At 44.1% G+C, this 24,453-nt stretch overlaps 1 long non-coding RNA gene across 3 annotated transcripts; it reads left to right on the forward strand.

Annotated features, from left to right (window-relative positions):
* Positions 1-28: 28 nt before the first annotated feature.
* Positions 29-19,919, forward strand: LOC100989431 (uncharacterized). Of its 3 annotated transcripts, XR_008621590.2 has the most exons (6): positions 29-272; positions 437-526; positions 9,957-10,232; positions 16,524-16,675; positions 18,621-18,762; positions 19,811-19,919. It is a non-coding gene; the product is annotated as an uncharacterized LOC100989431 (long non-coding RNA). The 3 variants fall into 3 exon arrangements; XR_004667309.3 differs by lacking the exon at positions 19,811-19,919 and having other exon boundaries at positions 18,621-18,883; XR_004667310.3 differs by lacking the exon at positions 19,811-19,919 and having other exon boundaries at positions 9,957-10,207; positions 18,621-18,883.
* The last annotated feature ends 4,534 nt before the right edge of the window (positions 19,920-24,453 follow it).

Genomic DNA, 24,453 nt, shown 5'->3' on the forward strand with positions numbered 1-24,453 from the left:
GTCGCTCGCGGATTGGCTGGCGCGGATTCCAGCCGCTTTCCAAGTTGGAGGCGCCTAGTGAGGGTCAGGGAGGCCCGGCCCGCGCCCTCCCCGCCCAGCCGCCTCCCCGTCGACCACCCAGGGCTGGGGCGAGCCAGGCTGCCTTTCGAACTTGGGGGCTTCTCCTCTTGTCTCCCACTGGTGCTCTGGCTGTGAATCCATCCAGGCGCCAGGAGATGACAATCCGACACCAAGGCCGGCAGTACAGGCTGAGGATGGCATTTCTCCAAAAGGTAACCCTGGCCCCTTACCTGGGCCCTGGAGTGCCGGGGACCACATCTGGGAAGCGTCCGAGGACACGTGGGGCAGGAGTGGAGGGCACCCCTTTGGGTCGATTTGTGCAGCTCGATTTCATTAAGTGACTGGTGTGAGTTGTGATAAAGACAATTCCGTTTAGGTTTCCAAGCTGCGTCCTGGGCCTGGAGACTGAGACAGAGATCCACGGACTGCAGTGCAGGCAGCCCACCCCAGCTCCGAGTCATATAAGGTAACCCAGACAACCACCTACGAATTTAAAGCTCCTATAAGTTGCCCTTTCTGCATCCAAAGTGTGATATTTGAAAGTTAAAAACGTTATCTTACATACATAGATCTTAAAACGTATCTTACACCACAACCTACTCACAGATGCAAAGGCAGTGGTCATGGTCTTCCATTGCTTGGGGTCCTGGGGCCGGGTTTGAGGCTGAATGTCAGGGTTTCCTTTGCCATAACCTCATTCTGCACCATATGCTGTCAGCCAGGCAGCCAATGTGGACTTGGAGGCTGGCATCTGCTGGGCACTGCTCGAGGTACCAGGGACACAGTGATGAGCAAAACGAGCATGGCCCCTGCCCTCAAAGTCCCTTGAGGCTAAATGGCCCACCCAAGGGCAGCTTAACAGTGCCCAGCCTTGGGGGATGTGGGCTGATGGAGGACTGGGCCCACCACAAGGTATCTTAGGGTGCCCCCAGTCAAATATATCTACTTTTTTTTTTTTTTTTTTTTTTTGAGACAGTCTCACTCTCTTGCCCAGGCTGGAGTGCAGTGGTGCGATCTTGGCTCTCTGCAACCTCCACCTCCCAGGTTCAAGCGATTCTTCTGTCTCAGCCTCCCGAGTAGCTGGGATTACAGGTGCGCACCATCACACCTGGCTAATTTTTATATTTTTAGTAGAGGCGGGGTTTCACTATGTTGGCCAGGCTGATCTCGAACTCCTGACCTCAAGTGATCAGCCCCCTTCGGCCTCCCAAAGTGCTGGGATTACAGGCATGAGTCACTGCGCCCGGCCAAATACATCTTTCTAGAGGAGCCAAGCTCCCTCAGCCAGCCAATGGCAGAGCTGCAGGTGAATGGCATCAGATGGTGTTGACATCCTACCCAACATCAGGGACTTCTACTGCAAGTGCCTGAGCCTCTCTGCTCAGGGGGTTTTCTCTGGCCATAGGAACATGACTGCCACACATGTGGCCAGAGTGCCAGGGAGTGGATGCCCCCTGGATCAGCCTGCAACTGATAGTGAAAGACAGTTGCTTGATGAAAAGTACCAAGCTTCCTCCCCACCGGGTATGGCTCTTCTGAGGGTGTTCTATGTTGTTCCTCCCAGAGGCTCCCAGTAGGACAGAACTCAGGTGGCCCACAGGGGTTGCTGCTCATGAATGAGCCCTGTATTGTCCACCTTACTTACCCTGTCCCACCTCCCCAGGCACCAGCTGCTTTCAGGAATCAATCTTCCCACCCATGCGACAGGCTAGTTCAATTATTATCTCCGTTTTACAGGTAAGGAAACTGAGGCTGGTAAGGGCTAACACTAGAAGAATTGTTGACATGATACAGAAAAGCTGGTCTCACTACAATTGTAGAAACATAATTATTTATTTTATTATTATTATTATTTGAGACAAAGTCTGGCTCTGTTGGCCAGGCTGGAGTGCAGTGGCATGATTTCGGCTCACTGCAGCCTTGACCTCCTGGGCTCCAGTGATCCTCCCTTCTCAGCCTCCCAAGTAGCTGGGACTACAGGCAGGCACTACCATGCCTGGCTAATTTTTTTTGTTTTTTTTTTTAATAGAGATTTTTTTGTATTTTTAATAGAGATGGGATTTTGCCATGTTGCCCAGGCTGGCCTCAAACTCCTGAACTCATGTGATCTGCCTGCCTCGGCCTCCCAAAGTGCTGCGATTACAGGCATGAGTCACTGTGCCCAGCCAGGAGAAATATAAAATTAAGACTGTGGTGAGAGGGAGCTTCCGATTCTACTTGAAGAGTCGGGGTAGTCATCACTGAAGAGAGAGCCTTGAAGCTTGGAGGATCCTGAGGCTTCTGCTGGGCAGAGGAAGGAAGACCCCACCTGCAGAAGCAGCCCCTGCCGAAGTACAGGGATGTATGAGAGTCTGATGTGTCTGAGGGCATGCTGATTGCTGTTCGCTGAGCATATAGTACAAGGGGAGTGTGAGGTGGGACAGGCAGGCAGGGATGGATAGGAAAGGTCTATGCCTTACAAAGGTGGTGCTATTTTTCCCCAAAGAGCAGGTGAGTGAAGTGGTCAGATTTAGGTTCAAATGAGGGCTCTAATGTAAGCCAGAAGAATGGATGGAATATATTTCCTTCCCTGAGCCAAGAGAATTCACTCAGGGTCTTTCTGTGCTGTCTGCAACTCCAGTTACCTAGGAAATGACAGCTTTTCATGGGGTCAGAGGGAGTGGTGCTGATCAGAAGGGCCCTTCTCCTGTGACTGTCGAGGCTTTCACACCTGTCATCACTCCTGTGATGTCCCAGGCTCGATGCAGCCCTGTGTAGGTATGTCTACCAGTCAAGCTGATGCCAACCAGCCAAGCTGATGCCCACCTCTGATGCCTGGACTTGTTGAAAATGTGGTGGAGGCTGGGCATGGTGGCTCATGCCTGTAATTCCAGCACTTTGGAAGGCCTAGGAGGGAGGATGGCTGGAGCCCAGGAGTTTGAGGACAGCCTGGGCAACAGAGTGAGACACTGTCTCTCCAAAAAAAAAAAAAGAAAAAAATTAGCCAGGTGTGGTGGTGCACACCCGTAGTCCCAGGTACTCGAGAAGCTAAGGTTGGAGGATCGCTTGAGTCTAGAAGGTCCTGGCTGCAGTGAGCTGTGATTGCACCATTGCACTCCAGTCTGGGCGACAGAATGAAACAGTGTCTCACATACGTAGATTTTTTTTTTTTAATGTGTAGAAGGAGATGAAGAATTCCCCTGTCCAGCGGCTCTGCCTGGGGGGTGTTAGCTGGTGACACATAGTGAACTGAACAGCAGGGCTGGGCAACCTGCTGTGGCCTCCAGCACACGCAGGGCTCTTGTTTCAGCCTAGCTTCTCATTTCCTGTGTTCCGGCAGCCCTGACCACCTGGGGTGAGGTGGAAAAAATTTCCATCTGGACTTCTAAAATGCTTTCCTATTTGACTTAAGGAAAAGTTGAGGATGTGAGGGTGTTCTTGCAGCAGATGGGGTGCCAGGAAGAGAGTTGAGCTTAGACGAGGGCTACAAGAAGAAAGGATCTTAATGAGGCTTGGGCAGAATTTAGAATTGCTTGTATCATTTGTTCACTCCTCCATGTGACAGACATTTATTGAGCACCTACTATGTGTCAGGTATTGTTAGACACTGTAATAACACAGACTTCAGGACACAGTCCCTGTTCTCAAGTGACTTGTAGTCTAGTGGTAGGAGATGGCCACATGTATCAACACAGTGGCATGGCACAGGTGCCATGCAGACAGCTGGAGGGTAAAGGAGGTGCTTAAGTGTGGGCCTTTACTTTATCCTGGGTGGAATGTCAAGAAAGCATTCTGAAAGATATGGTGGTGGTTTCTCTGGGTCTTGAGGATGTGAGGCTGTTCTTAGGGCAGATGGGGTGCCAGGAGGAGAGTTGGGACAAAGGTGGAAGAGGAACATGAACTTGGCTTGGATCTATTGTGTGTCAGCTGTTGGTCAGAGCCAGATGGTGATGTCCAGTAGGCAATTCTGTGTCTGGAGGCAGGGCCTGAAAAACCTGGGAGACACATTAAACTGGTCATTGAGAATGTAATAGAAATGAGGGATGTTTCTGAGGCTGGGTACAGTTAACAGGGCATATTAGACTTGGGCATTTGGACTGTGGCTGGCAGTGCTATAGTTGGGATGTGAGTTGCCTACTAAAAAAAAGAGCACAGTGGTTTGGGGTCACTATTTACATCTCTGCACAGCAAACTCATAATTATGATTGTCTTCCAGGAAGCTTGCTCTGGATTATAGGAAAATTCCAGTCCCTGAAATCTTGTAGAGAGTGACAGCCACTTACTATGAGAAGAAATCGTGACCATGGGGTGGATGGAATATTGAGACTATCACTTTCTGATACTTTCAGTGACTGTCTGGGTACTTTAAAATGTTCCATGTCATACCTCACTTAGCTGGAATCTGAGAGGGGCAATGCTAGGCCTGTGATGGGGTCAGAGAGAGTCCAGTGATGATGCTTTTTTTTTTTTTTTTTCCCGATGGAGTGAAGTGGTGCGATCTTGGCTCACTGCAACCTCCACCCCCGGGTTCAAGCGATTCTCCTGCCTTAGCCTCTGGAGTAGCTGGAATTACAGGTGCCTGCCACCATGCCTGGCTAATTTTTATATTATTAGTAGAGATGGGGTTTTGCCATGTTGGCCAGGCTGACCTCGAACGCCTGACCTCAGGTGATCCACCCACTTTGGCCTCCCAAAGTGCTACGATTATAGATGTGAGCCACCGTGCCCAGCCCAGTGATGACCCTTTTATGTAGCATTTGTTTGAGGCCTCAGGAAATAGTTGTGGAGAAGTCAGGATTCTGGGAGAACTGGGCAGCTGTGCTCTGGTAAACAGTGGTGGGGTGGGGTGGGGAGGTGATGGTATGGGGAAGGACCGGGGGTCTTCAGTGTGTCTCACGAAAGGAGATAGCTCAGAAGGGATGCACGCTGGACAGAAGAAGGGGTAGCCTGGGGAAAGGCCACAGCTGCACCCTTCCTGGGGAGCTTGAAAATCAAGGTGGGTTTTCTCCCGTCGTGAGTGGAGTACAGGCACCTGCCACCTGCCACCTTGCCCACCAAGACCACCTCTCCAAGACCATTCCGGACCCAAGGAGTCAGTCATATTTTTCGTAATTGAGATTTATTACAATTTAAAAAGGAATCCCTTAAGTGAGTTTACAGGGGAAAAGGTCGGAGGAAAATTATTCTGTCCCCTAATGGGAAGACCCCTAAAAATGTTCAAGACACAGACTCCCCTCTTCCCAGAAAATCCCTCCTTTGTGCAGAGACGTCATCGCTGGAAAGCCCCTCTTGATTGTGCTTTTAGAAATAACTCCTGTTAATCTCCTTTGAGGGGTAGTTGCAAATTCTTCAGAGATTGATTTTTTTTTTAAACACAAAGGGAAAGAAATGGAGTGACTGTCATTTTTATCAGAGAAGTTTAAATGTCTAACTGGCAAAGTAGGTACAACTCCGCCATCCACCGTTAGCTCCCTCTGCCTCACTACTAAGGAGATGGTTATTTTACCCGATAAAGTACCGTATTTATAATCTGAAAAGTTAAGACTGAAAGGACGAGGATGCTTTAAGCCCTGTCATCAGAAACTGCATAACAGTGTGTGTGTGTGTGTGTGTGTGTGTGTGTGTGTGTGTGTGTGTGTGTGTGCTGGGGAGGACGGGGCCGTTGGCTGCTGCTGAAAAGAATCACTCCAGCAGCCATGGCTCCTCAGTCCCCTGGCCATCCCAGGAAGAGCAGGACCACCTCTCAGCATCCCCCAGTACAGTGTGGGGTTGTGTCTTTGCTCCCCTCTCTGCTGTTGGCCTCATGGCTGACCCAGTGGCCAGAAACACTGCCAAGTCCTGACACTGCAGAAAGCCAAGGACTGTGGCTCCAAATCAAGCTGAAATGAATAGCTTTTGTTCCAAAACAATTCTGTGAGCCAAGAAAGTGTCCATGCAGATAAAGCTTGCAGTCAGTCTTGTACAAGGAGCCCCAGCCGTGTTTTGCACGCTGAGGGGCTGGCGCTGTGCCCAGAATGCTGAGTGGTGAGGCTATCCTCAGAGCCTTCCCTGTGCACCTGATCTTGGCCCATTTCTTGAGATTGTGGTTCAGCTGCAAATGCTTGTTTAGCAACAGAGACTGAAATAGGAAATCCCTTTCCTTAGTGTTGGCATAAGACATTGTTCCATACTCTCTCCCTCCTTGGGAAGATTGGAGCCTCCTAGCTTCAGGAGCAGGCTGCCTGAGAGGGAGGGGGCAATTAGGATTTTTCTGATTCAGCTCTCTTCTGATATATCCAGGTTAGTCTACACCTCCTTCCTGTCTACCTAGCCATATCATGGGTTCCTTCCCAAGTTCACTTCCTCTAGGAAGCATTCATTGACCATCTGTCTTAGTCCATTTTCTGTTGCTATAACAGAATGCTTGACATGGGCTAATTTATAAAGAAAAGAAGCTTATTTGGCTCACGGTTATGGAGGCTGGGAAGACCAAGGGCATGGTGACAGCTTCTGGTAAGGGATTTTTTTTTTTTTTTTTTTTTTTTTTGAGACAGAGTCTCGCTCTGTCACCCAGGCTGGAGTGCAGTGGCCTGATTTCAGCTCACTGCAAGCTCCGCCTCCTGGGTTCACGCCATTCTCCTGCCTCAGCCTCCCTAGTAGCTGGGACTACAGGCACCTGCCACCATGCCCGGCTAATTTTTTGTATTTTTAGTAGAGACGGGGATTCACTGTGTTAGCCAGGATGGTCTCAATCTCCTGACCTCGTGATCTGCCCGCCTCAGCCTTCCAAAGTGCTGGGATTACAGGCGTGAACCACCATGCCTGGCCCCTGGTAAGGGATTTCATACTGCATTATAACACAGCAGAAATGCGGAAGGGCAAGTGAGTGCACGCAAAAGACACCTCAGGGCACTAACTCAGTCCCTTGGAAATGATCTCACTCACAAACAGCATTAATCCACTTATGGGGCTCTACCCTTATTACCTAATTCCCTTTTAAAAGGCCCCACCTCTCAGTACTGTTACATTAGCAACTAAGTTTCCAACACATGGACTTCTGAGGGACACACTCAAACCCATAGAAGCATCCTGTGATCACAGTCCCTTTTCAGCTCCTGTGCAATTAGGATCTGTATGCTTCACATGAGACACATTTTTATTCTGTGCTGTGTATTGGTCATCTCTCTCTATATACTTTACCACCTCAGCTCCCAGAGGACAAAGATTATGTTGTTTATTTGTAGCAGTCATACCACTTGATTCATAAAAAGTATTCAATTAAATCTCACTCTTTGCATTAGGTTGTCTAACTGAGTTTTTCTTATGTGTCTTTACTGTCTTGTCCCTAGAAGGCATATTGTGACAATGATAACATCTATCACTACCACTCCCACCCTATTGTCACTGTTCCTATATTGCCTTAGGGATTATATAACTGTTTCATATTCATTATTTTCATTTGATCACAACCACCCTTTTAAATAGATAGGGCAGATATTAGATGTTTTTTTCCTTAGTGGATGAAAATACTAAGGTTCAGAGAGGTCAATTAACTGGTCCAGTGTCACACAGCTGACATCATCTATTTTTCAGCTTCACTGAGGCTAGAAAAACCAGTGGTCTCATTCTGAGGACGGCTACGTGCATATATGTTAAAAGGACTTTGTGAACTGAGGGCTCATACAATGGTGCATAGAATTATGATTAATGGCAGCCGGACACGGTGGCTCACGCCTGTAATCCCAGCACGTTGGGAGGCCGAGGCAGGCAGATCACGAGGTCAGGAGATCGAGACCATCCTGGCTGACATGGTGAAACCCTGTCTCTACTGAAAATACAATACAAAAAAATTAGCCGGGCGTGTTGGTGGGTGCCTGTAGTCCCAGTTACTTGGGAGGCTGAGGCAGGAGAATGGCGTGAACCTGGGAAGCGGAGCTTGCAATGAGCAAGATCGCGCCACTGAACTCCAGCCTGGGCGACGGAGCAAGATTCCGTTTAAAAAAAAAAAAAAAATTATGATTAATGGCAGAAAAATAGATACTGCAAGATTGAAACAGTTCAATGAAGACAGAGCAGTATGGATGGATGGCTCTGGATTTGGTTGATAGGAGCCAAAGAGTTGATTGCGTTTGAGGGGCCCTCCAGGTGCAGATGTGTAGCAGGCAGCGGGAAATAACTCTAAGGAGGGCGGCAAGGGCAGAGTAAATGGGTGAGGAATGACCTTCATTCTTACTGTAGGTCTCCTGTATACCCTGATATTTCCTGTCTCCATTCCTTTGCTTCTGTTGTACCTTCATCCTGGGATGCCTCTCCTCACCCCAGAGCTTGAGGCTGTTATTTCCAGTTGTCTGCTACACATTTCTGTGTATATGTTCCAGAGCACGGCACAAACAAGTTTTTCTCTTTCAAAACAGGCTGCTTTCTTTTGTGTTTCCTGTTTTAAATACTGACTACCACCATTGGCTTGGCAGAGAGGTAGGAAATCTTGGAATCATATTCTCTTGCCTTCACCAAACTGTATACATTATCAACTAAGTTTCAAACACACAAACTTTTGGGAGTCACATTCAAACCACAGGACCATCCTATGATTGCTGTCCCTTTTGAGCTCCTGTGTAATTAGGATTGCAGTGTCTAAGTACAAGAGACTCATCTATAGTGCTTCTAGTGACCATATTCTCTTACTTTTCCTCATTGCCTCTGCCTGAACTGTGCTCTCTCCTGCATGATTATTTCCTCTGATACACAAAGGTTTACTCCTCCTTTTTCTCTACTTGGCCATACCATGGGTTCCCTTCCAAGTTCACTTCCTCTAGGAAGTATTTCTTGATTATTTGTCTTAGTCCGTTTTCTGTTGCTCTAACAGAATACCCGAGACTGGGTAATTTACAAAGAAAAGAAGCTTATTTGGCTCACGATTATGGAGGCTGGGAAGTCCAAGGGCATGGCTACAACTGCATACCCTCCTTTTTGCATCTATAATTTTGCACATCTAAAACCATCTATAATTTTGCAAAACAAGGCAAACTCTGCTGCTTCTCCATGAGAGCTTCCATTTGTCTATGAATGACATTGAAGACCTATTGTGTCCTGGATTTATTTGCTCTCCCTTGGCATGCCATGCAGTTTTACCCATTCATGCCTTTGCACGTGCTTTTTCCTCAGCCTGGAATGCTCCTTTTCTCTGGGGCAGAAGCAACAACTTCTTGCCAAATAGCCCATGTTCTCTGAGTTAGAATTACTGGGCCGTGAGCAGAAGTGTTGTGCGGGTTTTCAGGCTGAAGTCTTGAAGGGTGAGTACCAATTCTCCATGTTTTTCTCACTTCCCCTGCACAGTGATGGAGCACATGTAATGGAATGAGAAACCATAAATGGTAGCAGCCTAGAGAGTTGAGTCAAGACATCAAGTGAGGGCCCTGGACACTGCCCAACTTGACTTAGCATTTTCTTAAGAGAGATAAACCCTTGTTGGGTTAAATCTGTGTTACCACAGCATAATCTAAATTATCCTGAGTAATACATTCTCATTTTCTGCCAGTTAAAAATCTTTAAGTATCAGCTTAAATCCTCTTTCTTTAAAAGCCTTCCAGAACCAACCCACCCCTAGCCAGAATTGATGTCTTTTCTTTGTGCTTTCACAGCCTGTGTAACTTATGTCTATTTGACACTTAATGCCTAGTATTATGGTTGGTCATGTAGAGTTAGTGACAGAATGAGTAAGAGTATGAATTCCAAAGCCAGACTGACTGGTTCACATATCAGCTCTGTCATTTACCAGCAGTGGGAATTTCGATGAGTTACTTAGACTTCCAGAACTTGGGTTCATATTTGTCCCTCCAGAACCTACCAGAGTGTCCGACATAGTAATTATATTACATATGTCAATAATTATGTTAAATAATACCTGTTTACCGGCCTCCTTCTTTTTTGTCTTGCAGGTTGAAATATCAGTAAAAAACATGCAGAACCAAAGATGGGGACCAAAATCCAAAGCCAGAGGGTCCTGGAAATCAGAGGGTCTTACAACATAACAGGCAGTACAGGCCATGGCTCAGGCTAGGCGTGGAACAGACTGCAGTTCTCTTCTACAAATCAATCTAGACTGGACAGATAGAACTCCAAGGGAGGAAAGAAAAATGAATCTGATGTTACTTCTTGAAACCACATTTTCTGAAGTCACCATTTTTATGTATCTATCAACTCATCATTTTTATGTATATATCAATATGATTTTATGATCTTATTTTTTCCTACTAATGTGATGAATTACCTTGATTGATTTTAGAATATTAAATCACTTTTGTATTCCTGGAATAAACCCTAGATGGATGCTTGATTTTTTCTAATTCCTTAGCAAAAATGCTAATATTTTATTTAGGATTTTGCATCTATATTCACAAGTGAGGATTTTTTTCCTCTCCTGACACCAACCAATTCTCCAACACAAACTGAGTGTCCTACAATTCAATTCAATTCTGACACTACCCAGAGTTAGCATTAGCCTCCACAGATTTAAGGCCTCAGCCCTACAAGACTGTCCCAATCAGACTCCAGTTGCAAGTCCTGGGCCACCCATACTTCTGGGCAACTGGTTACAAATTGGGGGTTCTTATGACCACCTCCCGCAGGCTTGACAATTTGCTAGAATGATTAGTGGAAAGCAAGAAAGTGCTTAACTTAATATTACTGGTTTATTACAAAGGATACAATTCAGGAAGAGCCAAATGGAAGTGATGCATGGAGCAAGGCAAGGGAGAATGAGCACAGAGCTTTCCTACCCTCTCCAGGCACACCACTCTCCGAGCACCTTGATGTGTTCACCAACCTGGAAGCTCTCTGAACCCCATCATTTACAGGTTTTAATGGAAGTTTCATTACATAGGCATGACTTTTTTTTTTTTTTTGAGACGGAGTCTTACTCTGTCGCCCAGGCTGGAGTGCAGTGGCACCATCTCGGCTCACTGCAACCTCCACCCCCCGGGTTCAAGCAATTCTCCTGCCTCAGCCTCCCAAGTAGTTGGGACTACAGGTGGACACCACCATGCCCAGCTAATTTTTGTATCTTTAGTAGAGATGGGGTTTCACCATGTTGGCCAGGCTGGTCTTGAACTCCTGACCTCAGGTGATCCGCCTGCCTTGGCTTCCCAAAGTGCTGGGATTATAGGCATGAGCCCTACATAGCAATGACTGATTGAATCTTTGAACACTGGTGATTACTTCAATCTCCAGCCCCTTGTCCCTCTCCCCTCCCCAGAAGTCAGTGGGTGGGGCTAAAAGTTCCAACCCTCTAATCATGCCTAGTTCTCCTTTTTTTTTTTTTTAATTGTTTATTTTTCTTGGCATGCAGAATAAGAGCTATTGTCTAGGTCTTTCTGGTGACCTCTTCATCCTGAACTACCTAGAAGCCTCCAGCCACTAGTCATTTCATTAGTATACAAGAGACACTCTTGCCATTGTGGAGATTTCAGGAGTTTCGGGAGCCATGTGCCAGGAACCAGGGACAAAACCCAAATATTTATTTTTTCTCATACCACAATGATTGACATTGGTCTGTAATTTTTTCTGCTTGTAATATCCTAGTCCAGTTTTTCTATTAAGGTTATGGCCACATAAAAAGAGTTGGGAACTATACTCTGTTTTGCTATTCTTTGGTAGAGTTTGTCCAAGTTTATGCAAGATTGGTATTATTCTTTTTTTTTTAGAGACAGGTTCTCACTCTGTCACCCAGACTGGAGTGGCAGTGATGCCATCACAGCTCATTCACTATAACCTTGAACTCCTGGGCTCAAGCAATCCTCCCACCTAAGCCTCCTAAGTACCTGGGACTACAGGTGCAAGCTGCCATGCCCTGCTAATTTTTAAATTTTTGGTAGAGGCGGTGCCTTACTGTATTGTCCAGGCTGGTCTTGAACTCCTACACTCAAGTGATTCTCCTACCTCAGCCTCCCAAAGTGCTGGGTGTATAGGTGTGAGCCACCACACACAGCCCATGGTATTATTCTTTAAATATTTGGAAGAATTAACTGATGAGGCAAGCCATCTGGGGCTTGGAATTCTTTGTGAGAAGTTCTTGAATAGATTCCATTTATTTATTAGATATTGGCTATTCAGATTTTACTTTTTTATGTGGGCTTTGGAAAGTTGTATTTTTCAGGGAGTTTGTCTATTTTATCCAAGTTGTCAATATTTTGGTGTAAAGACAATAATATTCTCTTATCTTTGTTATATTTGTGGGATCTGTACTGATATTCCTTTCTAATATTGAAAATTTGTCTTTTTTGTTTCTGTTGATCAGTATTGTTTGGAGTCTATCAATATAAATAACATTTTCAAATAACCAAATTTTGATTTTGTTGATTTTTCTCCATTGTATATGTGTTTTCTATTTCTTTTCTTTCTTTCTTTCTTTTTTTTTTTTTTTGAGACGGAGCCTCGCTCTGCCGCCCAGGCTGGAGTGCAGTGACACGACCTTGGCTTACCGCAAGCTCCACCTCTCGGGTTCACGCCATTCTCCAGCCTCAGCCTCCTGAGTAGCTGGGACTATAGGTGCCCGCCACTACGCCCGGCTAATTTTTTTTTTTTTAATGTATTTTTATTTTTATTTTTATTTTTTTTAAATTTATTTTTTATTGATAATTCTTGGGTGTTTCTCACAGGGGGGGATTTGGCAGGGTCATAGGACAATAGTGGAGGGAAGGTCAGCAGATAAACAAGTGAACAAACGTCTCTGGTTTTCCTAGGCAGAGGACCCTGCGGCCTTCCGCAGTGTTTGTGTCCCTGGGTACTTGAGATTAGGGAGTGGTGATGACTCTTAACGAGCATGTAGTAGAGACGGGGTTTCACCACATTAGCCAGGATGGTCTCGATCTCCTGACCTCGTGATCCGCCCACCTCGGCGTCCCAAAGTGCTGGGATTATAGGCGTGAGCCACCGCGCCAGGCAGATTTGTTTTCTATTTCACTGATTTATAATCTTTATTATTTACTTCTATTTTCCTTAGATATAACTTACTGTTCTTTTTGTTCTTAAACTAAAAAAATAAATCATTGACTTTCAGCCTGTCCATTTTTCGAATATATACATTTTTAAGGTTATAAATAACTCTCTAGTCCCTACATTAGCTGCATCCTATGAGTTTTTAGAAGTTACGTCTTTTATGGGGTCACATTCAGTTCAAAATATTTGCTAATATCTGTCTAGATTTCTTCTTTAATCTATGAGTTATTTAGAAATATATTTTTTATTTCCAGGCCGTGGAGATTATCTTTTTATTATTGAGTTCTGACTTAATTTTATTCTGGTCAAACAACATTCTCTGAATGATTTCAATGTTTTGAAATTTGTTGAGGCTTTCTTTATTGCCCATCATATGATCAATTTTGATACGTTTCATGTACACTTAAAAAGTAAATTCATGCATGCCAGTAATCCCAGCTACTTGGGAGGCTGAGGCAGGAGAATTGCTTGAACCTGGGAGGCAGAGGTTGCAGTGAGCCGAGATTGCACCATTGCACTCCAGCCTGGGCAACAACAGCAAAACTCCATCTTAAAAAATAAATAAATAAATAAAATAAATTCTATCATTATGGGTACAGAATTTGATACATATACAACAACTAAGTCAAGTCTGTTAGTTGCGTTATTTAAATCTTCTAGATCCTTACTATATTTTCTTGCTCTATAAGTTACCGAGAAATGTATCTTACAGTCTTCCATAATGATTGTGGATTTGTCACTTTCTTCTTTGAGTTGCTTAATTTTTGCTTTCTGTATTCTGAAGTTATAAGTATGTATAGATTTGTGATTTGATATCTACTTGTTGGATTGACCCATTATAATATGTACCTTTTAATATCTAGTAATGCTTTTTGCTTCAAAATCTTACTTCATACTGCTATAGAATGCCTGGTTTCTTTTGTTAGACTTTTACAGTCTATCTTTCCTCATCCTTTTTCTTTAATCATCGATCTCCATGTATTTAAAGTGTCTCTTTTAGAAGTCACATAGTTAGGTTTTGTATTTTTCATCCAGTATGATAATCTTAGTCTTTTTCTTTTTTTTTTTTTTTTTTTTATGGAGTCTCGCTCTGTCACCCCAGGCTGGAGTGCAGTGGCGCGATCTTGGCTCACTGCAACATCTGACTCCCTGGTTCAAGTGATTCTCTTGCCTCAGCCTCCAGAGTAGCTGGGATTACAGGCACATGCCACCACGCCCAGCTAATTTTTGTATTTTTAGTAGAGATGAGGTTTCACCATGTTGGCCAGGATGGTCTTGATGTCCTGACTTTGTGATCTGCCCACCTTGGCTTCCCAAAGTGCTGGGATTGTAGGCATGAACCACTGCACCTGGCCAATCTTAGTTTTTTATTTGGATTATTTAGTCTATTTAAATAATAGTAAAGTAATTATTGATATAAAGTTGGGTTTATTCTATTTGTTTTCTGCTTGACCCATTTGTTTTCTGTTGTTTTTCTTCTTTCTTGCATTCTTTTGGATTAAGAAAATATTTTCTATCATTCTATTCTTTACCTCAAGCTTGTTAGTTATACATTGTTTTGTTACATATTCTTTTTCTTTAGCTGTTATCCTAGAGATTAAACAACATGCAATCTTGACTTATTTCTGTGTAATACAAATTATTACTTTTACCAGTTCCCAAAACATTTAAAACTTTAGGAAACTTTAGTTTTATTTATCTCCTTCCTCATTTTGTGTTGTTGTTATACATGTTTAGTTCTACACATATATTTAAATTCCATAAGACATTATACCTATTGGGTTGGCAATAAATATTCATTAATAATTACCTATGTATTCATCCATTCTGGTATTTTTCTTCTTTTTTGAGAGACAGGGTCTTGCTCTGTCACCAAGGCTGGACTGGTGTGCTAGCACAATCATGGCTCATTGCAGCCTCAGCCTCCTGGGCTCAAGCAGTCTTCCCGCCTCAGCCACCTGAGTAGCTGGAACTACAGGCATGCGCCATTACGCCTGGCTAATTTTTAAATTTTTGTAGAGGTGAGATCTCACTATGTTGCCCAGGCTGGTCTCAAACTCCTGGGTGCAAGCAATCCTCCCACTTTGGCATCCCAAAATGCTGGGATTATAGGCACTCCTGGCATATATATATATTAAAATATATATACTAAAATATATATATATACATTTTAATTGAAATATGGTATTCACTCAGAAAACACGTACAGATCAATACATTTTCACAAGCAGAATGTGGTACATATATTTTAAAACATTAAATTCTGTTTAAAGAAGCAAAATTTTGTATTTTAGGAACACATTACTTACTGTTCAAACAGATGGTTTCCTGAGGAAATGTGTGTGACTTCACACTATGGGGCTGTCTTTGTCAGCCCTCCCAGACTGCCCCATCTGTGACTTGATTTTTTTTTCTCCTTGTCAAGGTGTCCTCCTCAATTCAATTCACCTCTGCTTCAGGCCAACCGAGACAGGGTCCTTTTGTCAACCTTCTGGCTTCCTTTGCCCTGAGGGATGGAAGCCTTTTCCCACAACCCCCATCAGCTTCTCTTTCTGCATGTTGCTGATCTGGAGACCTGCTGTCATTTGTGGCTGCTCTGAGACATGGCCTGGTCATGGGGGCAGAGCCTCCCTTTGACTGCACCATTTGTTAGCTGTGCTTTAGCCTTCTGTGGAGATTACGACTGGAAAGGCTTGAGACATTGATGACTGGTTCAGCAACAAGAGCTTGAACTGTATGGGAGGAAAGACTGAATACTACAATTTTAGCAGTCATTACTGGGGAAGCTGGCAGGAGGATCATTTGAGCCCAGGAGTTCGTGACAGCCTGGGTAACAGCAAGACCCTGTCTTATTAAATTATAATAATAATAAACTGAATTATGGACAAAACGAAGTTAACAAATTTTTTTAGCAGTCACCATTCCTTAAGCACCTACTGTCAGGTGCTCTGCCAGAAACTTCCATAGAGCATCTCATGAATCCTCAAAATAATTCTGTGAAGAAAATATCATTACTATCTGATATGGTTTGGCTGTGTCCCCAACCAAATCTCATCTTGAATTGTAGTTCCCATAATCCCCATGTGTCATGGGAGGGAGCCAGTATGAGGTAATTTAGTCATGGGGGTGGTTACCCTCATGCTGTTCTCATGATAATGGGTGAGTTCTCACGAGATCTGATGGTTTTATAAGGGACTTTACTCCTTTTGCTCAACACTTCTCCTTCCTGCTGCCACGTGAAGAAGGATGTGTTTGCTTCAATTTCTACCATGATTGTAAGTCTCCTGAGACCTCACGAGCCATGTTGAACTGTGAGACAATTAAACCTCTTTCCTTTATAAATTACCCAGTCTTAGGTATGTCTTTATTCGCAGTGTGAGAATGGATTAATACACTATACAACTTCAAATAAGGAAGAGGAAGCTCAGGGAAGCAATTTGCCTAAGGTCACACATCTAGTAAGTGCAGAGAGTGTTTGGATCAGATTTAATTCATGCTCTTTGCTCTAGGTCCAGTCACATCTTCTATGCCTATCTCAGCTGCTGACACGTGACTCAGCTGCTCCCATTTTCCTTGGAAAAGTAGGAGCTGGAAAGGACCTCAGAGGTCATCCACATCAACCATCTCATTTCACTGATGAGGAAACTGAGACTTGGACCAGGTCAGTGGTTGTCATTCACACCCACGTGCCATCCATACCCACGTGCCAGTCACTCCAAACTACACACATTTCTCCAAAGGCATCTGGGTGTTCCCACCTCTCCGCTTTTGCTAACAAGTTTCCCTCTGCTGGAAGTCCCCTTTCTCCTCATTTCACACTGTTAATGATCTTTTCAGCTTTCAAGATTCACTCCAAGCATCATTTCTCTCATCATCTCCTGAGTATCTGCAGGCTACACTTAGCAATTTCTACTGTGCAGGGGAGTTACCACAGCACGCCTGAGACTGCTAACCTTAGAAAGCCCTGCTTTCAAGGTTGGCCTTTCCAAGGCTGGCATGTAGGAGCTTGGGTTTCAGGAGAGTTCCCATGATTCCCTGATAAGAGTGGCTCATTGTGCCTGGACTGTTTGTGCAAACAGTATGGCTTATGTGAAACACCTGCTTTCCTTCTGGGAGTCTGGAATCTTGGTGCATGCTAGGCAGAGGTTGGCTACATGACCAGCCCTCAGTAAAAACTTTGGGTACTGAGTCTCTAATGAGCTTCCCTGATAATGGACAACATTTCACACTTGTCACAGCGCATTGCTAGAGGAATTAAACGTGTCCTGTGTGATTCCACTGAGAGAGGCTCTTGGAAGCTTGCCCCTGGTGGCTTCCAGACTTTGCCCCATGTGCCTTTTCCCTTTGCTAATTTTGCTTTATATCCTTTCATGGTAATAAATTACAGCCATGCTGATGGCTATACTTTGAGTTCTGTGAGTCCTCCAAGCAAATCACTGGACCTGGGAGTCTTAAGTGGTCTTAGGGATCCCCAGCGCACCTGCTATATGTTCTGCCATATGCTTGAATATAGATTTCCTGCATTAACACTCAAATGCTGCAACGTTTTGGTTTATGAATCTCTCACTCACACTGTCAAAAAGCAAGTTTGTGTTATTCTTCTTTTCATTTCAATAGGTTTTGGGGGAACAGGTGGTGTTTGGTTACATGGATAAGGTCTTTAGTGGTGATTTCTGAATTTTGGTGCACCCATCACCCAAACCGTGTACACTGTACTCCATGTGGGGTCTTTTACCCCTCACCCCCCTCCCACCCTTCCCCCAGAGTCCCCAGAGTCCATTGCATCAATTTTATGCCTTTGCATCCTCATAGCTTAGCCACTTATTTTTGTTTATTTATTTATTATTTATTTTTTGAGACAGAGTCTCACTCTGTCGCCCAGGCTGGAGTGTAGTGGCACGATCTCAGCTCACTGCAATCTCTGCTGCCTGAGTTCATGCGATTCTCCTGTCTCAGCCTCCCAAGTAGCTGGGATTACAGGCGTGTGCCACTACCCCAGGCTAATTTTTGTATTTTTAGTAGAGACGGGGTTTCACCATGTTGGCCAGGCTGGTCTTGAACTCCTGACCTCGTGATCCACCTGCCTCGGCCTCCCAAAGTGCTGGGATTACAGGTGTGAGCCAACGTGCCCGCCCTGCTTAGCCACTTATAAGTGAGAACATATGATGTTTGGTTTTCCATTCCTGAGTTACTTCACTTAGAATAATGGTCTCCAATTCCATCCAGGTTGCTGTGAATGCCATGATTTCGTTCCTTTTTGTGGTTCAGTAGTATTCCATGGTGTATATATATATATATACCACATTTTCTTTATCCACTCGATGATTGATGGGCATTTGGGCTGGTTGCATGTTTTTGCAATTGCAAATTGTGCTGCTATAAACATGTGTGTGTTTATAGCAAGGGAACAGCAAGAGAGTTTTGGTAGCCAGCTTCCAAGATGGCTCCCAATCATCCCTGCACCTGTTTTCATGCCTTCTCACATTGAGTAGGGTCAACTTATGTAATCGCTAGGTTATTGGGGAAATAATGGTGTGTGACTTCTGAGGTTAGGCCATAAAAGATATTATGGTTTCTGTCTTACTCTTTTGAGTCACTTATTCCAGGGGAAGTCAGCTGCCATGTTGTGAGGACACTCAAGCAATCCTATGGAGAGGCCCATGTGATGAGGAACTGAAGCCTCCTGCCAACAGCCACGTGAGGGCACCATCTTGGAAGCAGATCTGCCAACTTCACCCAAGCCTTCAGGTGAATACAGCCCTGACCGACATCTTCACTACAATCTCATGAGAGAACCTGCGCCAGCACTACCTAGCTATGATGCTGCAAAATTCCTGACCCATAGAAACTGTGAGATAATAAATGCTTGTTGTGTTAAGCCACAAGTTTTGTGGAAATTTGTTACTCAGCAATAACTAACATGAGAGTTAGCTGAAGGTCACATTCTTGTTGAGTAGTGGAAAGGGTTTTGTTAACCCTTTACCCACTGTGGTTCACTTGATAAATGATAGATGAATAAAGAGTGAAAATGAGCACAAAAGTGCCTAAGAAAATTTTCTTCTTTATTGGATGAGGAAAGGGTCTGGAACTAAACTAATGTAAAACTGAGAAAGGATGAGGGGTATAATCAGAATGACATACAAGCAATGAAAATGAATGAGCTAGAGCTAAACACTACTACATATATTAATATTAGCTGCATAATGTTGAGTAAAAAAAGCTAGTCCAGAAGACAAAATAGTGTAAGACATCCTTTTGATAAAGTTTTAAAAAAGTGAAACCAATGTATTGTTTAGATATAAATGGCTGTGATAAAACAAAAAACTCCAAAGGCAAGAGCATAAACTTTACAAAGTTTATCATAGTGGTCACCCCTATAGATAGGGAAGCAGGAGGATTGGTCAGAGAGGAGCATGTTGTAACTGTAAGTTATTGGTCATGTTGGTTCATGAAATATTCCTAATACTATTAAATAAATCTAAATAGAATAAAATAAATAGAAAGGGCCACGCATAGAACAAAGATGTTTTTGTACCAAGGACTGAGAATTATCACTAACCCAATCCAATAAGCCTGAGGTCCAATAAAAAGGGTGGTGGTGATGGGGGTTAGTCTAAGGCCTGAAGAAAGGGAGGGATGTTAACACTTTAAACACCGATAGTCGAATGTGAAGCGGAGGCAGGTGGTCAGTGGGATGGAGGCCACTCTAAACAAAATGTATGGTTTTTGCTATTTGGGAGTAAAAGGCAGCACAATTTCAGGACACTTTATTTTTTGTTTGTTTGTTTTGAGACAGAGTCTCGCTCTGTCGCCCAGGCTGGAGTACAGTGGTGTGATCTCGGCTCACTGCAACCTCCGCCTCCAAGATTCAAACAATTCTCTTGCCTCAGCCTCCTGAGTAGCTGGAATTACAGGTACGTGCCACCATGCCCAGCTAATTTTTGTATTTTTAGTAGAAACAGGGTTTCACCATGTTGGCCAGGCTAGTCTTGAACTCCTGACCATCTCCTTGTTGTGATTGCAAGCTCACTATATGTCTCAGTACAATATAAGAATCTAGTCTCCCATGTAGATCTTCCTACAGGAAAGAAACACACTGTTGGCAAATACAATGATCCAGTCTGACTGATAATTATGTTTTTCACTAGAAAGGAATTAACTCACACTCCAGGTTTATACATCAACTTCTTTTAGTTTGGTTAGCATGTGTCCTCTGGATCCTGCTTACCTCTGTGTGAACTAATGGAACCAGCGTTTTGGCCCTACAGAGTGAAGGACAGGATACTGGAAGAAGACAGTCCAAGGCATTGTTACCCAGTCATCCCCAGTCAGGTCTTGTTTGAAACTCCAACAGTTTAGTAATATACTAGTAAGTCAATTTGTAGCTCTACTTGAAGAAGGTTTGTGCCAAACAAGATAGTTTCAGTAACTAAGCTATGTTGAGTGATGTTCAAAACAATTGTTCTAAATTTTATTCTATAATGTCAGAGCAAGGTTCCAATGAATATCAATGCAAATATACAACACATTTAAATGGTTTTTAATTACATTCTATTTATACAGTTAGCAAATGTTGATCATATCTTATTAAAATAGGTCCATCTAGGAGACTGTGAACAAATTTCTAGGTTTGTCATTAAGAATCCCTGAATCTACTGAATTTTAGAATTTCGACACAATTCACATTTTTTCCAAATAATTATTTCTACTGTTTTATAAATAACTGTATATTGATAATGTTTGCTCAATAATATTGAGATGTTATTTACTGTTCATGATGTATGCAGGAGGAAGTCCAAGGCCAGGTTTTGTTCATTTCCTTTTCCAGGTCTTATATGGCTTGTGGCACTTCACTAACTAGGAATCATTTTCTTGAACGTTCACAAAACAGAAACTATCCTAACCGAAATCCAGTCAGATGATTTCAAAAAAGTAGATCTGAAATGCCTTTTGAGAGCTGCGAGTGCCTTCTGAGCAGTCCTGTGCCCAGGTGAATGCTTTATGTCAGCATTTTGCAAAATGTGTTCTGGGAAAAACCACATGGGAGGGATATTAATAGAGTGTTACTTTAAAGTTTCTGTGGTTAAAATGCTAGAGAAACACCAGACTAAACAAAGTTAAGCAAGTTCATCACGGCAGGCCTTCTCTGAACGATCTAATATTCTATTAACTGTGTTAAGAGACTGGCAGATTCCTCCCTCCTTCCCTCCTCCCCTCTTTCTCTCTTTCTTTTCTTTTCTTTCTTTCCTTCTTTTTCTCTTTTCTTTTCTTTTCCCTCCCTCCCTCTCTTTCCTTTCCTTTTCTTTCTTTCTTTCTGTCTCTCTCTCTCTCTCTCTTTCTTATTTTCTCCTCAGGAACACATAATGGCAAATGCTTCTTTATAGGGAATATTTCCCAACACAATCTCACAGAAGTGTCAGAGAAGGTATATCAGTTTCACACATGAATAGTTTTCGTTTTATGGATAGTTTCCGTTTTATAAATGTTCAAGAAAATGATTCATAATCACTGAACTGCCACAAGCCATATAACACCTGGAAATGGAAATGAACAAAACCCGGCCTTGGCCTTCCTCCAGCATACATCATGAACAGTAAAATAACATCTCAAAATTATTGAGGAACTAACACCTGTGGTAAGTGGCCGCCCTGGTAGAGAATCCAGGCCAGTATTCTCAAACTAGTAGTCTACAATCATGAGTCTCATTTCTCCTTGGTAAGATTTTTTTTTTTTTTTTTTCTGAGACAGGGCCTCATTCTGTCACCCAGGCTGGAGTGCAGTGGCACGATCTCAGCTCACTGCAACCTCCGCCTCCCAGGCTCAAGCCATCCTCCTACCTCAGCCTCCCGAGTAGTTGGGACTACAGGCGTGCACCATGATGCACAGCCTTTGGTTAAGAGATCTTGATTTTGTCTTCACCCTCCTCTCCCATAGGGAGGACGTTAGGACCCTTTCTACCCCTGTACCTCCAATCCTCCTTCCAAGTGGCACTGTCTGCATAGTTCTTGTACTCTACTCTTCCAGGCTCATAGTTCCTCATCTTCTGAACTAATCTTCTTCCCCATTATGTGGTCACAATACTACAGTGCATTTTTTGTTTGTTTGTTTTGGTTACTTGACTTTTTAAAATTGACAAGTCAGTCGTTCTCCTACATACGGGAAAAATGGGCCCTAAAGTATATATATTTACAGGTCTTGTTCTGTCGCCCAGGCTGGAGTGCAGGGGTGCCACCAAGGCTCACTGCAGCCTCGACCTCCCAGGCTCAAGCAATCCTCCCACCTCAGCCTCCAGAGCAGCTGGGACCACAGGCGCACACCACCACGCCCGGCTAATTTTTGTATTTTTTTTTTTTTTTTTTTTAGTAGAGATTGGGTCTCGCTATGTTGCCCAGGCCGGTTTCTAACTCCTGAGCTCCAGCGATCCTCCCAACTTGGCTTCCCAGAATGCTGGGATTACAGGCGTGAGCCAGTGCGCCCGGCCTAAATTAAATACTTTTAAGTTGCAGTGTCACCATTATTTTTTTCGAGCCTGTAGGGGTTATAAAAAGGAAAGTCCAGAGCTTAGGTATTGGAGGGGCCGATCTCGAGGTAGCACTTAGGCGAAAGGGATCCTGGCGCTATGGGCTTCAAGGGGGCCCCTCCGAAAAGCCTTCCACCCCGGCCCCCAATCCCGCGGCGCGCGAGTTCCGTGGAGGAGGCCCCCCCCCCTCCCGCCGCCGCCCGCGGCCCCAGAGTCGGCATTAGGGGTTCGCGTCCACCCGGCAAGGCCTCCCGTGAGCCCAGAGCAGGGACCTAAGAGGATGCGAGAAACCCTCCAGCAGAAAAAAGCCCGCAAACTCAGTGCACTCACGCTGTCTGAAAGAAGCCGAAAGTGGGCAACCGCCGGAAGCCGACATCCTGAGCCCGCATTTCCTCTCTAGGAATCCGGAGGTTTCCGCATCTCTATGGTCTGGGCCTCGAGCGGCGGAGCCTGTGGTCTCTGGCGCAAAGGAAAGTGAACTCCCAGCGAGGAGGGGAAGGAGCATCGGCTTGTCTCTTCGCGATCCCTTTCCTACCCCTTCTCACTCGTGCGCACCTGGCAGTACCACCAGCAGAGCCTCGGAAATTGCTTTCATCACGATTTAACAAAATGAAGACACAGGAACACAATAGGACACCCCCAAACTCAACAAGTTTCTCTAGCTTTTTGCCAGTAGTGTAGCGCACATGCATTTTAAAAATTTAGATGAAGTCTAACATTCATGCAATAACACAGCTGAAATGACGAGTAATAACAATAATAATAACCCAGAAATGTTTGACATTTGAAGTTCCTTTTGAGTTTGAACCCTAGGCTGGAACTGGATGAGCTGGCCTCGTCTCTCAGCACAGACCCTGTCCTCTGGTCCCTAAGGCCGCGAGCAGGAGAGACACACCTGTTCTTCCACTTGCTCCCAGGGCTCCAGCTGGCCCATCTGTTGATTCGAAGGTTCATGCTAACCAACTTATATATACTTTCTTATTTGTATTTTCCACTCTAAAAAGGGATAGGGAAAACAATGCAAATATAAATAACTGCAGAATCTACTAAAATTAGAATTGTCTAGGTTTACAAAACATATGGCATCCAACACAAATAAGGGTGTGGTGAAATTTGTTCATTCTGAGCAGACAGAATGTAAATATATGCATCCTGTTGAAAAACTACTTGGCATTTTATATCAAAAGCCACCGTGACTCATGGGATCCCATCTGTGAAAATTTATCTCAAGCAAATAATGCAAGAGAAAGGAAAAGCTGTATTTTTGAAGTGATTCTGCAATGGACAACTATTGTTATTGTTCGCCCAACATTCAGTTTTTCTTTTAATGATTTTAACAGTAGGATTTTTCTGTGGGAAACCTACTAGCCCTCAATCCACTTCTGGGGTGGGCCCATGACCCAGGCCTGGCCAATGAGAATATCCCAGCATGGCAAGGCAGTAAGACATGAAGTCATGAGCCAGGCTGAAGGCCCCGAGTCCTGGCTCTGCTGCTTAACAGATGCATGAATGTCAGCTTGTTATTCAGCTTCTCTGACTCTCAGTATACTCATTTGTTGAATGGGCACATTAATAGTCCCCTGCCTCACAGGGGTAAAGATTAAATGAATGAAGCAGGTATAACAGTGCTTGTTATGTCCTACCATGATCAGTTCCTACCTCTGTGACTCTGATCAATATTTCCTATGTCTAGCACGCTTTATTACCACCTTTCCTTTCTTTCCTTTTCTTTTTACTTTCCACATGTTGCAAAATCATCTACTGCATTATCCTAGACATTTATTTTATATTTTTCTTTCCTACGGGGAATACCCTGAAGGTGGGACTGTGTCTTATTCATCTTTGTACTCTGGGTGCTTAACACAGTTCCCACCCCAGAAATGGTGCTCAATAAAGGCTTCTTGAAGAAACGGAATAGC

This window comes from Pan paniscus, chromosome 19 (assembly GCF_029289425.2).
Source record: "Pan paniscus chromosome 19, NHGRI_mPanPan1-v2.0_pri, whole genome shotgun sequence".
Classification (NCBI taxonomy): domain Eukaryota; kingdom Metazoa; phylum Chordata; class Mammalia; order Primates; family Hominidae; genus Pan; species Pan paniscus.